Source organism: Nomascus leucogenys, chromosome 9 (genome assembly GCF_006542625.1).
Source record: "Nomascus leucogenys isolate Asia chromosome 9, Asia_NLE_v1, whole genome shotgun sequence".
Taxonomy (NCBI): Eukaryota; Metazoa; Chordata; class Mammalia; order Primates; family Hylobatidae; genus Nomascus; species Nomascus leucogenys.
In genome coordinates, this window is record NC_044389.1 from 8,798,576 (window position 1) to 8,813,589 (window position 15,014).

Genomic DNA, 15,014 nt, shown 5'->3' on the forward strand with positions numbered 1-15,014 from the left:
GACCAGGAACCATTCTAGCCAACGCATGTAAGGAACAGAAATGGGAAACAAAAACATTTAAATTATATTTTTCTCTGATTGCAATAAACTTGGAGGACAGCTATTTTCTTACTTTGAGCTTTTCTTCCAATTATGATGAATGCAGAGATTAATTACAAAGGACCTGGATAAACTAAAAATCATCAACAGCATTTTTTGTTTGTTTGTTTGTTTGTTTGAGACGGAGTCTCGCTCTGTCGCCCAGGCTGGAGTGCAGTGGCGCAATCTCGGCTCACTGCAAGCTCCACCTCCCGGGTTCACGCCATTCTCCTGCCTCAGCCTCCTGAGTAGCTGGGACTACAGGCACCCACCATCACGCCCGGCTAATCTTTTTTGTATTTTTAGTAGAGATGGGGTTTCACCGTGTTAGCCAGGATGGTCTCCATCTCCTGACCTCGTGATCCACCCGCCTCGACCTCCCAAAGTGCTGAGATTACGGGCATGAGCCACCGCGCCTGGCCTCTACAGCATATTTTAAAAGGCAAAAAGGTATTTTAAAATTCATGTTGGAAGACGTAGGCTTTAGCTGGGGCTGAGATAGATGATTCAAGTATCTTTTTTATTTTATTGTGCACTGAGGGTTGAAGCTGAAGAGCATGCATGCTTACCATTGTGTGTGCACACGTGTGTACGTGTGTCTTACACCAAAGACTGAAATCTCAAAGAAGCCCCAGTGAGCAGGTATAACTATTATGCTACAAATGAACAGGCGTATTGTGGATTGCTGTTATATAGTTCTTTTCTTCAAACATACCTTCCTAGTATAACGTTTTCTTCCTGAAAGCAAACAATTTCTACTACTGGATTCTTGAGTGTATCATCAAGCTTCTCCAAACACAAATAACATCTACTATGCTTTAAAAGTAATGGCCCACACAGCTATTTATTTGTGTGACTGTTTATCTGTTTATACCTTTGCCTGTTTTTATCTTCAAGCAAATGGGGGATCTCAGAAGTCTTAATGAAGTAACTATCCCTGAACACTCAATAGTCAGAATCCAGCCGTCAAATCAACACCAAGGTACGTACCGGGGAAAGGAAGGTTTTAGGTGAACTGCTAGCTGCATGTTTGGTTAACCTGCAACCACACAAAGCAGCTGGGGCAAAGGTGTGTCCCGATGCCTTGTGGTGTACTTGGAACTCCACAGCCAGAAGATTAGACGTTGTTTGCTCACTGTGTTCAAAACAAGAGGTGTAAAGGAAGTTCAGCAACAACTGAAAGATGACTCGTAATTTGTAACTGACTGGCTATGCTTGGCGAGCCTGGTGTATTTATAATCTTTCAAAGTCAAGTGCAAAGGCTCCTGAGCCTCATGCGTCACCCAACTGCAGCATTCCTGTTGATCACGCTGGCTGTCACCATAAAGCCTGAGCAAAAGTAAACTTTTCTGTCCCAAGGGTTTCCTTGTACTGAAAGAGCCACTGCTTGAGGCTTTTTACAGGATCACAACCAATGTCTGTTTCATGTGGCAGGTCCCTGGGGACTGTAATTGCAGAAGTATAACCTGGCGGTTATGCCACATGGCCCAAGAAACTGCCAGGGGACCAACGTGCTTCCTGCCAGACAACCTTTTGCAGCTGAAGGCACTAGTGCCCCATCTGCGGTCGCTGTCTCTGTATGAACAATTCTCTGATATTCCCTGGGCAAAAGGAGGTGCTTGTTGACAACACTGAGTCAAAACTTGGAACCCTGAGCCCTCAGTCTGCCACCATATCATTTTCCTGTTAATGGGGTGTTAATTAAGGGTTTTTGTTTTTATGAAACGAGCTGTTTTTAAGTATGAGGATTTCCTACCTTTGAATCAACTCAGAGCTCATTTCCTACTAAAATGATAGGTGATATCAGTATAAGGATGTGGAAGGTTTGCCCAGTTTAAGCGTTGGGAATGGAGGCCTAGCTCCATGGCTGAAGGGATTTGGGCCATGCATGGCCTCACTGGTTGAGGACATGGATGCTGGAGATGCTCAGTTCTGGGCTTCTTTGTCTCTCTAGCCTCAGTATTCTCATCTGTAAAATGGGGTGATATGAGAAGTCGATGAACTAATGCACATCAATAATGATAGCTAATACTTGTGTGGCCCCAACTACATCCTGGGCACTGTTTTTCTGTTAACTCATTTATCCCTCAGAGCAATCCTATGAGGGAGGTACTATTGTTGTCAGTCCCATTTTACAGATGGAAAGCTGAGGCACAGAAATGTTAGTAACTTGCTCAAGGTCACACAACTACTAAGTGGCAGACCTGGGATTTGAAACTATGCCTGCCTGTGGAGTCCATGTTCTTATGATGCCAGTCATCGTAAGACAGTCAGTAGGTGGCATGCACTTGGTAAGTACTTTGTAAGACAGTCAGTAGGTGGCATGCACTTGGTAAGTACTTTGTAAGACAGTCAGTAGGTGGCATGCACTTGGTAAGTACTCAGTAACTATCAGAACGGGGTATACAGCAGATCACCTGGAATAGAAGCCATGTTTCTCATCTCTGTTGGCTATGGTGCAAGGCATGGGTGACCTTTAAGGGCCTAATAGTGCTGTCTACTTATCAAAGGCTCAGCTTCTTAGCTGTGGCCACAGGAGACTGGGGCAACCAGAAGTCTGGTAGGGTGTCAAGCCAATAGTCATCCTGGGGATGATGAGATGCCACCAGATTGCTGCTGACTTGGGCCAAGCTGTTGGCAGGCACTTCAGGCCATGGGAGGAACCAGGCATGAGAGTAGGGTGTGGCAGGGGAGAGACACTTGGTCTGGGTGTGTGTGTTTAGGGAGGTAGATGGGAGCCTCAGGTGATTTCGGGTCTTGGGAAAGATAGCTTGGGATGGGGAATTGGATCTTAACCCTCGTCTCTCACTCAGGTCTATACCTAACTGGAGACACTGAGAAGAAGAATCAGGGATGAATGCAAGAAGGTGATGTGAGCCATCCCATCCCCACACCTGTGTGTTAAGGAACATGGGGATGTTTTAACAGTAAAGAAGTGCCCATAGGATGTTTGGGGGTGGTGATTACTTCTGGTATTTCCTCTCAAAAGGCTAAAAATACTGACAGTCTTGTGCTGAAACTGGCTTTAGATTTTCACCCGTTTGTCATTCTGCTCTAAGACTGGCCGGGCACTATTCTAGGGGATGGCGATTCAAAGACAGTAGAAAGCACATCCCTGTCCTCAAGATACAACACATAAACATATAATAGAAATCAATAGGGTCATCCAGAAGTAAGCACTGGGGTCATGGGAGCTTTGGGAGGGAAGAGGCAGGTCAGAGATGGTGGGGGATAACAGCTGAAGGTCAGCCTTCGAGGCAATGGGAGGTGGAAGCATGATCAGGTTTAGGACAGGAAGGCAGCGGATGAACAGTTGCATCTTGATAGGGCTTAAAATGTCAGTCTAGGTGAGTAGAAGATAAAGGTGGGGAGGTAGGGCCAGGTGTAATATATATTTTTATTTTTTACTTTTTTTTTTTGAGACTGAGTCTTACACTGTCACCCAGGCTGGAGTGTAATGGTGCCATCTCGGCTCACTGTAACCTCCCCTACCTGGGCTCAAGCAATTCTCCGGACTCAGCATCATCAGTAGCTGGGATTACAGGTGCCCAACACAATGCCTGGCTAATTTTTTGTATTTTTAGTAGAGACGGGGGTTTCACTATGTTGGCCAGGCTGGTCTCGAACTCCTGACCTCAGGTGATCCACCTGCCTTGGCCTCCCAAAGTGCTGGGATTACAGTCGTGAGCCACCGCGTCTGACCTAGGTGTAATAAATAAAGGAGTTTGTGCTTTATTGGCTGGTCAGAAATGTTGGTGTCATTAGATGTCTGAGTTGCTTATTTATTATCATTATTTTATTTTCTAGAGACAGGGTCTCACTCTGTCACCAGGCTGGAGTACAGTAGTGTAATTATGGCCCACTGCAGCCTTGAACTCCTGGGCTCAAACCATCCTCCTGCCTCAGCCTCCCAAAGCACTGGGATTACAGGGCTGAGCCACCACACCTGGCTCTGAGTTGCTTTGTAAACGGATCCCCATGGCAGCAGTATGGAGGATGAAATTCATGAGGGGAAAAGCCGAGCCAGGGATATCTGTTACAGTAAATCCAGATGAGATGATGAGGGCTTAAGCTAAGACTGAGATCACGGGAAAGCTAGGTAAAAAAATAAGTAGGACTTGAAGTTTGATTGGTCATTGAATGAGGGGCCAGGAGACAGAGAATGAGAATTCAAGGACAACTTCCAGGTTTTCAGCTCAAATGGCCAAGTAGGTGGTGGTAACACCCACTAGTTCATAATCACTGGGAGTAGGTAGCTGGGTTGGAGCAGGAAATGATGGGGTTAGCAGAGAACATGCTGAGTTTGAGGTGCCTGATGAGTATTTAGGGGGAAGGTCCAGGAGGCAGTTCCAGAAGTCTTGGCTAACAGCATCTGCATCTAGTGCATTGCTGAAGCCTCAGAAGAGATGGGCTCAGCTGGGGAGAGAGTGAGTAGGGAGCAGACCAATGCTCCAAGGGGAGGACTCGGCAGTGCCGGCAGCCTGAGGCTATGGTGCGTCAGCTCAAGGCAACTGGTGTGGCCCTGGCTCTGGTGGGCAAAGATGCTGGCGCCTACACTGGCTTTGCAGGAGAATGGGGCACAGCGGGCCTCTTTCAGGAATTGGTGCATTGGGTCTCAGTTCCAGGTGCAGGGCTGGAGAGAAGAGTGGGATTGAGGAAGAGAAAAAAGTCACAGCCCTCTGCTGGCTACAGGGGTTCTTTAAAAGGGGAGCATTTAAACGTTAGTGAAACATCATTAAATGTCCTGTTCATTGAGGGTCCAGGTAGCGGTTCTTTTTTTTTTTTTTTTTTGACATGGAATCCCACTCTGCTGCCCAGGCTGGAGTGCAGGGGTGCGATCTCCACTCACTGCAACCTCCGCCTCTCAGGTTCCAGCGATTCTCCTGCCTCAGCCTCCCAAGCAGCTGGGATTACAGGTGCCTGCCACCACACCTGGCTAATTTTTGTGTTTTTAGTAGAGACGGGGCTTCGCCATGTTAGGCAGTCTGGTCTCAAACTCCTGACCTCAGGTGATCCGCCCGTCTCTGCCTTCCAAAGTGCTGGGATTACAGGTGTGAGCCACTGCACCCGGCCCCAGGTAGCGGTTTTTAAGCAGATGAAGGAGTAGAACTCACCTGTCTGGCTTTTTCCAATTGTGCATGCGCTCCTCCTCCCACAGGCCTGAGATTCTCACAGGTGTGTGATAGGCGTGTCTTTCGGGAGCTGGCAGTGGGGGGTCCGTTTTGTGGACCACAGTCTCCCTGGGATGATTCTGATACATCTTTACCCAACGGAGAATGCACCGTTTGCAGTGAGGGAAGCAGTGCTAATGGGAGAGAAAGCTTGGGACCCTCCTTTGTATTTTGCACCGCTAGGTTGAACCATTTTCCATTAGCACTTAAAGTGTCCTGCTCCAGCCTAGTAACAGCACAGTCCCACCATTTAGAATCTCCAGAAGTTCATTCACACTGCAGGTCAACAGCAGGTCAACAACCACATAATCATCACTCAGCCACACCGCGTGTGAGGGAGGTGAGGGGCAACACCTGAAGCCATGGGACTCTTTGTAGAACACCATGAAACATTGACGTAATTTTTTCTCTTTTTTTGAGACAGAGTTTCACTCGTCGCCCAGCCTAGAGTGCAATGGCGCTATCTCGGCTCACTGTAACCTCTGCCCCCCGGGTTCAAGCGATTCTCCTGCTTCAGTGTCCCAAGTAGCTGGGATTACAGGTGCGCACCATCATGCCTGGCTAATTTTTGTATTGGCCAGGCTGGTTTCAAACTCCTGACCTCAGGCGATCCGCCCTCCTCGGCCTCCCAAAGTGCTGAGATGACAGGGATGAGCCACCGCGCCCGGCCTTGATGTACTTTTTCTATTAAATGATCTAAGAACAATTTTACGGGCAGAAAGTATGACTGTAATAAATGTATGCAATCCAAAACTACCACCCACCATCCATGAAAATACAAAAATCAAGCTGTCATGCCAAATCTAATTGGTTACTTCTGTTTCTCTGCTAATAGTCGTTAGCTACACTCATTTATTTGTTTTATTGTGTCAGTGTCCACTGTCAGATAAGTAGGAGCAGGTGCTGAAATTTTAAGAAACGTTTGAGGGAACATTTTCAACGGAATCTATTGAAGTTGAGGTGCCTTTAGTACACTAGTACAACTGCATCACCCCTGAGTGTTAGCGTTAAGTGCAATGATTTAATTTTACTGTGGAACTCCCAAGTCCAGCTTATGGAATAAATTCAGGATCATAGTTTGAGAACTACTGGCTTAAAGGGTCCCATTTCTTGCTTCTTTAACTGTCAAACAGTGACTGTGATTATATATATATATTCCTGGCCCAAGTGATGGGCAAGCTTCAAAGCAGATGAGGACTCCAGTCAAAACTAACTGTGCCCCCTCAGTGTTCTAGTTCTGAGGATTTGGTCCCTGGTTTCTTCCTTCAATCTGCACCATCAAGAAGCATTTTTGGCCAAGTGCACTGGCTCATGCCTGTAATCCCAGCACTTTGGGAGGCCGAAGTGGGTGGATCACTTGAGGCCAGGAGTTTGAGACCAGCCTGGCCAACATGGTGAAACCTCATCTCTAACTAAAAATACCAAAATTAGCTGGGAGTGATGGCCTATGCCTGTAATCCCAGCTACTCAGGAGGCTGAGGCACAAGAACTGCTTGAACCTGGTAAGAGGAGGTTGCAGTGAGCCGAGATCATACCACTGCACTCCAGCCTGGCCAACTGAACGAGACTCTGTCTCAGAGAGAGAAAAAAAAGAAAAAAATCATCCTTCTAGGCTCTGCACATAGGCCAGGTGCTAAAATCAGCATTCCAAGGGCCAGAAGGACTTCTAGAGGCATCTTTCAGGTGCTGACACTAGTTCAGAGCCTCACAGATAGCTCCAGTTTCTGCCCAGGCACCTTCAGGGCCCAGGAACTCACTACTTCCCCCAAAAAAGGTTTTTATGAACCATCATCTCCCATCTCCACCCTCTAAAACCACCCAGTTCTTAACTTCTGCTTTGTTTTTGCTATCAGCACTCTCTGCCTTGTATTGTTGTTATTTGGATACTTAACTGTCACACAGTGGTAAGGGCTTAGGTTTTGGAACCATTTGCGTTAGAATCCCAGCTCCGTATTTATCTTCACCATTTACCAGCCATGTGATCTTGGCAAGTTACTTAACCTCTCTGAGCCTCAGTTATCACCTATATGGGAAGGGAATAACCTTAGGGTCTATTTCAAGGATTATTCGGAGGCCTAAGGTAATTGGAGGAATCTGCTTGACATGTAGAAAGCTCTCAGTACAGCATAGATATTATTATTATTCCTCTGCTAGACTACAAAATCTCTGAGGGCAGGGACCTCTTCTTGGATATCTTTGAACCCCTCCATAACAGTGGGCAAAGTGTCTGTCAGAGGGATTTAATGAAAGTATCACACAAAAGAGGTTGTACTGAACAAGAGAGACAGGAAGCTTGGATAATTATTTGAATATCTGCAGTCATCAGAAGGCTTATAAATGTAAAGCCAAAGCTCTGCCAAAGAAATGTGTGGAGCAGAAAAGAAAACCCAGAGCAGAATGTCAAGAGCAAGGATGTGTTGGGACAGGAAACGGAGACGAGATTGGGAGAGGTCATGCAGAATCAGGTCACATTCTGGAGGGAAGAAGGAGCAAAGGCACATGATGAGTGAGTGCTAATTAAGGTGGCCGAAGAGAACAGCGTGGTGCTGTAAATGCCGGCAGAGCAAGGAGCCCTGCTGCCAGCCTGACCCAACACAGGCACGTTGATGAAAATGGAAAAGGATGGCTGGAGGTAATGATGTATTATAGATCGCAAAATCGCTAGAAGAGAGGGTTTTGAATGTTCTCATCCCAAAGAAATAATAAATGTTTAAGGTGCTGGATGTGTTAATTACCTTGATTCGATCATTACACAATGTACACTTGTACTGAAACATCACATTGTACCCCATAAGTGTGTGCAATCATGTTAATCATAAATTTAAAAATTAAATTTTTTAAAAAAGGAAAAACAATCTTTCCACCACACAAATCATTTTCTGAGCCTGCACATTGGCATTCATCTTTCCTCCTACACTTGTGACCTTAAAGAGGAAGAGTATGATTGGCAGCGTAGCAGCCTCTCGATATTTACGGACCCTAGCGCTCACTCCTGGCTTCAATGGTGTTTTCAGCTGGAGCCTCTTCCTGCCATTCCTTTCCTCTCTGCATGGCTGCTGATGCTCATCCGGGAGCAGGAAATGAGTGCATTCTTAGGCTTTTCTGCAATTAGTCTTCTAAAGAGAAAAACAAAACCAAACAAGAAAGAAAACTGAAGGTTTAGGGATATTCTAAAAAACTTTTACAGGCTGGCCATTGATGGAGGCCAGTAAAGAAAGGTGGAGGCTGGCGACTCAGCCCCTCTGGATTGGGGGTTTGTGGGAATTTATCTCGGGCTCTCTTATGTTTGTTCTACACTTCCAAATAACTTTGAAGGTTTACTTGGAGATTCCAACATGGGAGTGTGCAGCGCCCCATTTTTTGGGGGGAGAAAATGGCTTTGGGAGAGCATGCAGAGGGGATAGGGCACTCAAATCTCCACCCCATAGATCACTGTGTCACCTCTCAGGTAGGGGTGTGCTGAATAAATTAAAGGTATTATAGTAAGTTGGAAGTGTGCTAGAGCCAGGTTGCAGAGGCACACTCTCAAATCCGCCTTCAGTGAAACCACGGAAATCTCCAAATACTACACATTGGGGCTTTTCTTCCCCTTCCCTGAGAATCAGCTGAGAATTTACTGGCATGTCACTGCATATAAACAAAATCCAAAAGGAATCAGTTAACCTGCTGGACTGAACAAGGGGTTTGGCATAAAACTGGCCAGATAAACAGATAAGGCTGATTGTGTTATGTCTCCCTTCCTTAATGGAAGCCTGATAGGAATGAGGCCCACGGTGACTCAGCAGTTAGTTCCCTTTACTGCGTAGCCTTGGAAGTAATGGAGTGGGCTTTCATGATTTTGCTTCTTTCTTCTTTTCCACTGAAATGGAGGCCTCCATTTGCAGAGCTCTCCATTGTCAGATTACGCTGCCTGATGGGCATGAAAAGTCCACAGAAGAGAATTTTCTGATGTGAGAATGGAGGGTGTTGCCTGCAACTACCCCAGATCCCTGCGGTGGCAGTTTAAGGTAGGTGGGAAGGCTCTAGACGTGTGGGACTGGAGTCTTGTGTTCTTTGCCTCAAAGCTGAATTCTGACTCCTCTTTCAGCCTTATACCAATTTCCCTTCAGTGACCATCTGCACATAGAAGTGCTATTGAGGCTGGAGAGTGGTGAGTTCAGCTTCAAGGTGCACTCTAGAGATACGGCCTGTGTGTATTTTTGGAATTGCTCTCCATACATCCCAAAAATTGAAAGCTTCAAGGTCCACTCCACCAGCTGACCCAGTTTTTCAGCTAAAAGACCATGGCCTGGCATCCTAAAGTCCTATGTCTATAGATTCCAGCCAGGTGGGACCCATGGTGCCCATTTTGTTAATTCCAAAGACACAGCATGGTGTAGGAGAAAAAGGACAGAATTTGGAATACAGAAGTTTGGAGTCAGACTTATGTTGAAGGCAAAATGAATCTTTCATGTCGAAGTCAGAAGGGGCCGGGGGGTTTACTGAGAAAGGGCACAAGGAGACGTCCTGAGTGATAGAAACATGTTTCCCCTTTTGGGGTGGTAGTTACACACAGTGCATCCCTTTGTCAAAATTGACCAGACTGAATACTGAAGGTCTGTGTCTTATTGAATGTAAATTATACAGCAGTTTTTAAAAGGACAGATTCCAGTCCTGGCCCTGCCTCTTATTTACCATCCAGAGAAGTTCCTCACCTCTTTGAGACTCAGTTTCTTTTTCCATTAAATGGAAGTAGTGCTTATACCCATGCTTATATTCAATAAGATCATGCAAGCAAAAGAGCTTTATAAATGACAAAAAGCCTCGATGAGCGGATCACTCCTATCGTTATTCTTTCCATCCAGCTGCCTCCTGGAGCAGATTGTTAAGCTGATGCGAGTCTGGGCTCTGCCTCACCACTTGCCTTGGAGGTTAGTGTTTATCTATTTTAAGGAGACTCCGGAGATATCAAAATGCTGCAGAAAAGCAAATGGAATATGGATTTGCCAGGGAGAGGAGGGCGGGCTGGAAGGGAACAGCTGGGGAGAAAGCTATCAATCCAGCTCAGCAGCAGGGCCAGGCGGGTGCCGAAATGGAGTCGCTAAATGCCTGAGAGAGAATCGTGACCAGTAAAAGCAGCATGAGTTAAAAAAAAAAAAGAAAAGAAAAAAAATCACATCTTGCCGAACAAATTGGGTCACATTCGTGATGGAGTTAGTCACTGAGAGCACAGATGGGAAAGCAGTTTTAGGGCAAAATGCAAAAGATTTGGGGACCCTGGTGACTCAGCTGAATGTGGCAAAGGTCACTTGGGCATCCTGGCCTGGGTTGGGGGTTAAACAAAGGCTCTTCCTGTGGCTCCTGCTATGAGTCTTATCATACTTTTGATTTGAACTTGAACTTGATCTTTACTCCTAATGGCACCACAAGCTACCTTTTTTTTTTTTTTTTTTTTTTTGAGGCAGGGTCTTGCTCTGTTGCCCTGGTGTTGCCCAAGCTCACTGCAGCCTCAACTTCCTGGGCTCAAGCAATCCTCCAACCTCAGCCTCTCAAGTGGCTGGGACTACAGGCACGTACCACCATCATGCCTGGCTAATTTTTTTTTTTTTTTTAGTAAATATATATATGTTTTATTTGTCAAGAGTAAATGTCAGTTTTATTTAGAATATTCAAATACAAAAAATGAAAATTTATATATCTATGACTGGTAAGAAATGTTAGAAATCATTAAAATGTTCTGAGAATACTAGTAAGGCACTGAATGCAAATACCACCTGAAATATGAATTATGTGCATTTTTATATCTTTAATATTCAGATGTTCATATTTTCTTAAAAAATATTTTTAATAAAATGATTCAACCTTATTATTTTTCCCCTGGAAGACAGAGTTTAAACAAGTATGTAATGAAAAGTTTTCCTAATGAAAGCTGTGATACACTCATGCTCAAAGGTACTTTATCCTTAGGAAAAAAGAGTTTATATATCTGGATGTTTTAACTTTTAAAGATATTTTGTTTCACCACAGTAATACATCAGCCATAATAAGGCATAATAAAGCATGAAGTCATCATATTAAATAATCTGACACAAAAGCTTAAGATCGTATCACCAATTGGGTAACTATATCAAAAATTTTTAAGTTCTATAAAACTATTAAGAGGTTAGAGTTTCAGCTCTATAATACATCCCAAAACGTATTCCCCAAAATTTTTAGTATATGTAAAAAAGATTCATCTTGGAATATAAATGTAATCAGATAGCCACGATATTAATGGGTTCTGTATTTTCAATGGCACTGACACTTTGCTCTTTGGTATAATGCACTGCAGTGACAATAGCTTGGTAGCAAGAGAAAAGATTTAGATTCATCACGAAACAGCAACTTAAAAATTTCTAACAACAGCGAATATATATGAATATATAGGTATAAGCTGAGTATCCCTTATCCAAAATGCTAGGGACCAGAAGTGTTCTGGAGTTCAGGTTATGGAATATCTGCGTATACACAATGGGACCCGACTCTAATTACATAATTCATGTTTCACATCCACCTTATACATATAGCCTGAAAGTAATTTATACAACATTTTTAATAATTTTGTGTAAGAAACAAAATCTTATTTAAACCAAACCATCAGAAAGCAAAGGTGTCAGGTGGGGAATTTTCCACTTGTGGGGTCAAGTCAGTGCTCAAACAGATTCAGATTTTGAAGCTTCTGAATTTCAGATTTTGAATTAGAGATGCCCAACTTGTAGTATCATTCACTCTGGCTTACGTATTGACCTTGTACTTGAAAGTACTTTTCCACAAATATCAGTAACTGTGGCCGTTCACCAAATATAGAAGTGATAAAACAAATAAAAACAGCAAAATCAAAGCACATTTCCAGTTTTTTTTTTTTAATAAAGTTCGCTTGTGATGATGACCTTCTGTGCTCTGGAACTTCTGTTTTACAGAAAATTGGAGTTCTTACGGTCATTGTCCTTCCTCAGGTTGCTGCCTGTTGCCAGAAAGGACTGGCTGTGAAATATCTCGGAGGTAGCTTTCTTTTTAGAGAAAGCAATTATTTCTTCTTCCAAAAGTCTTCTCTTTTCGTCAAGCTTCATTCTCTCTTCTTGGTGAAGTCTCTTAAGGTGCTCAAATTTGGCCTGTAGCTCTCTCAGCTTCTTTCAATATGGCTTCTTTCTCCTTTTCTCACTGCACAACAAACATCTGCTTCATTTCTTCTTCCTTCCTCTGACGTTCACCATGGAACTCACGTCTTTTGGCTTCATAGGTCTCTTGAAGACTGACCAGCTTGTTTTCTGGGCCCACATCTGTAAAGCCCATTTCCTCCAGTTTGCAGCGCCTGTAAAGCTCATAGTGCCTGGTAAGGGTCTGCTCTCGCAGGTCCTCCATATTTGTACAAATGAGCATTTCCTGCAGCTTTACAAAGTATAGTGGTTTTCGTTTTCCACTTGTACAACACCCCAAGGGTACTGGCGAGCTTTGACCATCTCGTTTCCGACTTTTACCTCATCCGTACTTCCCACAACAGCAAACGGCAACTGTCCATTCATTGCAGCGTTGACCTTAGCAATAGTGTCATCATCCGTTGGGGACTGGTATATCTGGACGCCATTGCTGACCAATTCACTCATGAGCTTGATCTTAAACTTCTGTAATTCAGTTTTAGAAACCGTATCTGCTTTGGCAATCACTGGTATAATGTTTACCTTGCTGTCAAGGTTCTTCACGGTTAAGAGATCAAGTGTCTTCAGAGAGTGGCCTGTCGGTGAGATGAAGTAGAGGCACACATGGATGCGAGAATCATGGTAGGTAAAGAGAGAACGCTTAATCTTCAGTTCTTCTTGGAAATAGGCCTCAAACTGATCATCTATGTAGTCAACTATCGGTTGGTAGCTCTCTTCTTTATTTATTTGGTCACCAAATCCCACACTGTATTCACAATGGTCAATTTCAATTGAACATTACTTTCCTGGAGTTCGTATGTCTGAGCTTTAAGTTTAACATTTGGGCAAAAATGTGAGGATCCATAGTCTTCAAAATTAGTATTAAACAATGTGTCAATCAGTGTTGATTTTCCAATTCCAGTTTCCCCCACACAGAGAATATTAAAGCAGAAACCTTGCTGAATGGATCTGTTCACCAGCTGATCAGGCAAACTCTCAAAACCAACACGGCCAGACATAGTCAACGAACGAATGTTTTCTCTTTTTCTCTGTTCATCATCTGATCCTTGTGAAGACATACAAGTTGTTTTCGTTGCCATGTGAGACTGAAAGAGCAGGTGCCGCGCCATCTCGGAGGAGGCCATGGTCGCGGGCGGGGGCACGGCGAAGCGGCTGTATCAGCCCGGCCCCGAGCGGCTGGTCCCAGCGACGGCGGCCGGAAGGCGGGAGAGCTGCAGCAACGGGCGGGGCGCGAGGCTAGGCTGCCTCGGCGACCATGCCTGGCTAATTTTTAAAATATTTTTTTGTAGAGACGAGGGTCTCACTACATTGCTCAAGCTGGTCTTGAGGCTCACCTCAGTCTCCCAAAGAGCTGAGATTGCAGGCATGAGACACTGAGTCTGGCCTACAAACTAGCTTTACATTAGAATCAAGAGCACAGTGTACAGTTTTAAACAGGAAAATCTTAGAGAGAAGTCAAGTTAAGTGGAGGCTGAGAAAGCAGGAAGGCCATTCTGGAGTTCACCCTTGGAATTCAAGTGGGAGAGGACAACTAGCTGAACCCAGCCAAGCTTCTTCATGATTATGCCGGCAAAGTCCTTTCAGTTTAGAAACTTTTAACCCCAGAGCCAATGTCCTTTGACAATAAAATCCTATAAGATGATTGAACAGTGTCAAAGTAAATGTTAAATTGTTAGCCACTAAAATAAAGTTAAAATAGGGAGAGATTTAACAGGAAGAAATAATCTAAAAGAGAAATCTGATGTGCGAAATTTTGATTTTATCCTCATTATAAACATTTTGGTGCTTTCTGCTAGCTATTTCTGCCAAGAAATGTGATATGTTGAAAAAGAAGAGGAAATGTACTCTCTCTAGATGCTGTGACTATAAAAGTCTGTTTAAAATGATAGGAATCAGTCAAGGTTCTCCCAGTGACCAAGGTTATAAAATTAGAATCTTAAACTACCAAATCAGGGTGAGAAAAAAAAATCTTCAACAAAAGCAACATCTAAATTTATTTTATTATAATTTCCATTATCCCACAATGTTTGCGTTTTCTCTGGACACAACAAATTTCTTTCTTTCTTTTTTTTTTTTTTTTTTTTTTGAGACGGAGTCTCACTCTGTTGCCAGGTTGCAGTGAGGTGGTGCGATCTCAGCTCGCTGCAACCTCCACCTCCCGGGTTCAAGCGATTCACCTGCCTCAGCCACTTGAGTAGCTGGGACTACAGGTGTGCGCCACCACACCCAGCTAATTTTTGTATTTTTAGTAGAGACGGGGTTTCACCATGTTGGCCAGGATGGTCTCAATCTCTTGATCTTGTGATCCGCCCGCCTCGGCCTCCCAAAATGTGGGGATTACAGGCGTGAGCCACTGCACCCAGCCCACACATGGAATTTCTTATGTTGTTAATTCCCTACCCTAAAATACATCCTTATTGGAGCAAAGCAAGGGATTGAGGAGAGATCAGGTGGGGTGAGGGGCACCGTGAGAAGGCGGGGCATCTTTCCTGCAACCTCTGAATCTGAGAGATGCCAACGGTGCATCAATATATCAATGTCAATACCCAGGATGCCGAATGAAGCCTAGGTTGGAGGATCCTTCCAAACC

General features: G+C 44.3%; 1 pseudogene; it reads right to left on the reverse strand.

Moving 5' to 3' along the window:
• Nucleotides 1-11,912: 11,912 nt before the first annotated feature.
• On the reverse strand, nt 11,913-13,613 carry LOC100595751 (annotated as a pseudogene).
• Nucleotides 13,614-15,014: the final 1,401 nt, after the last annotated feature.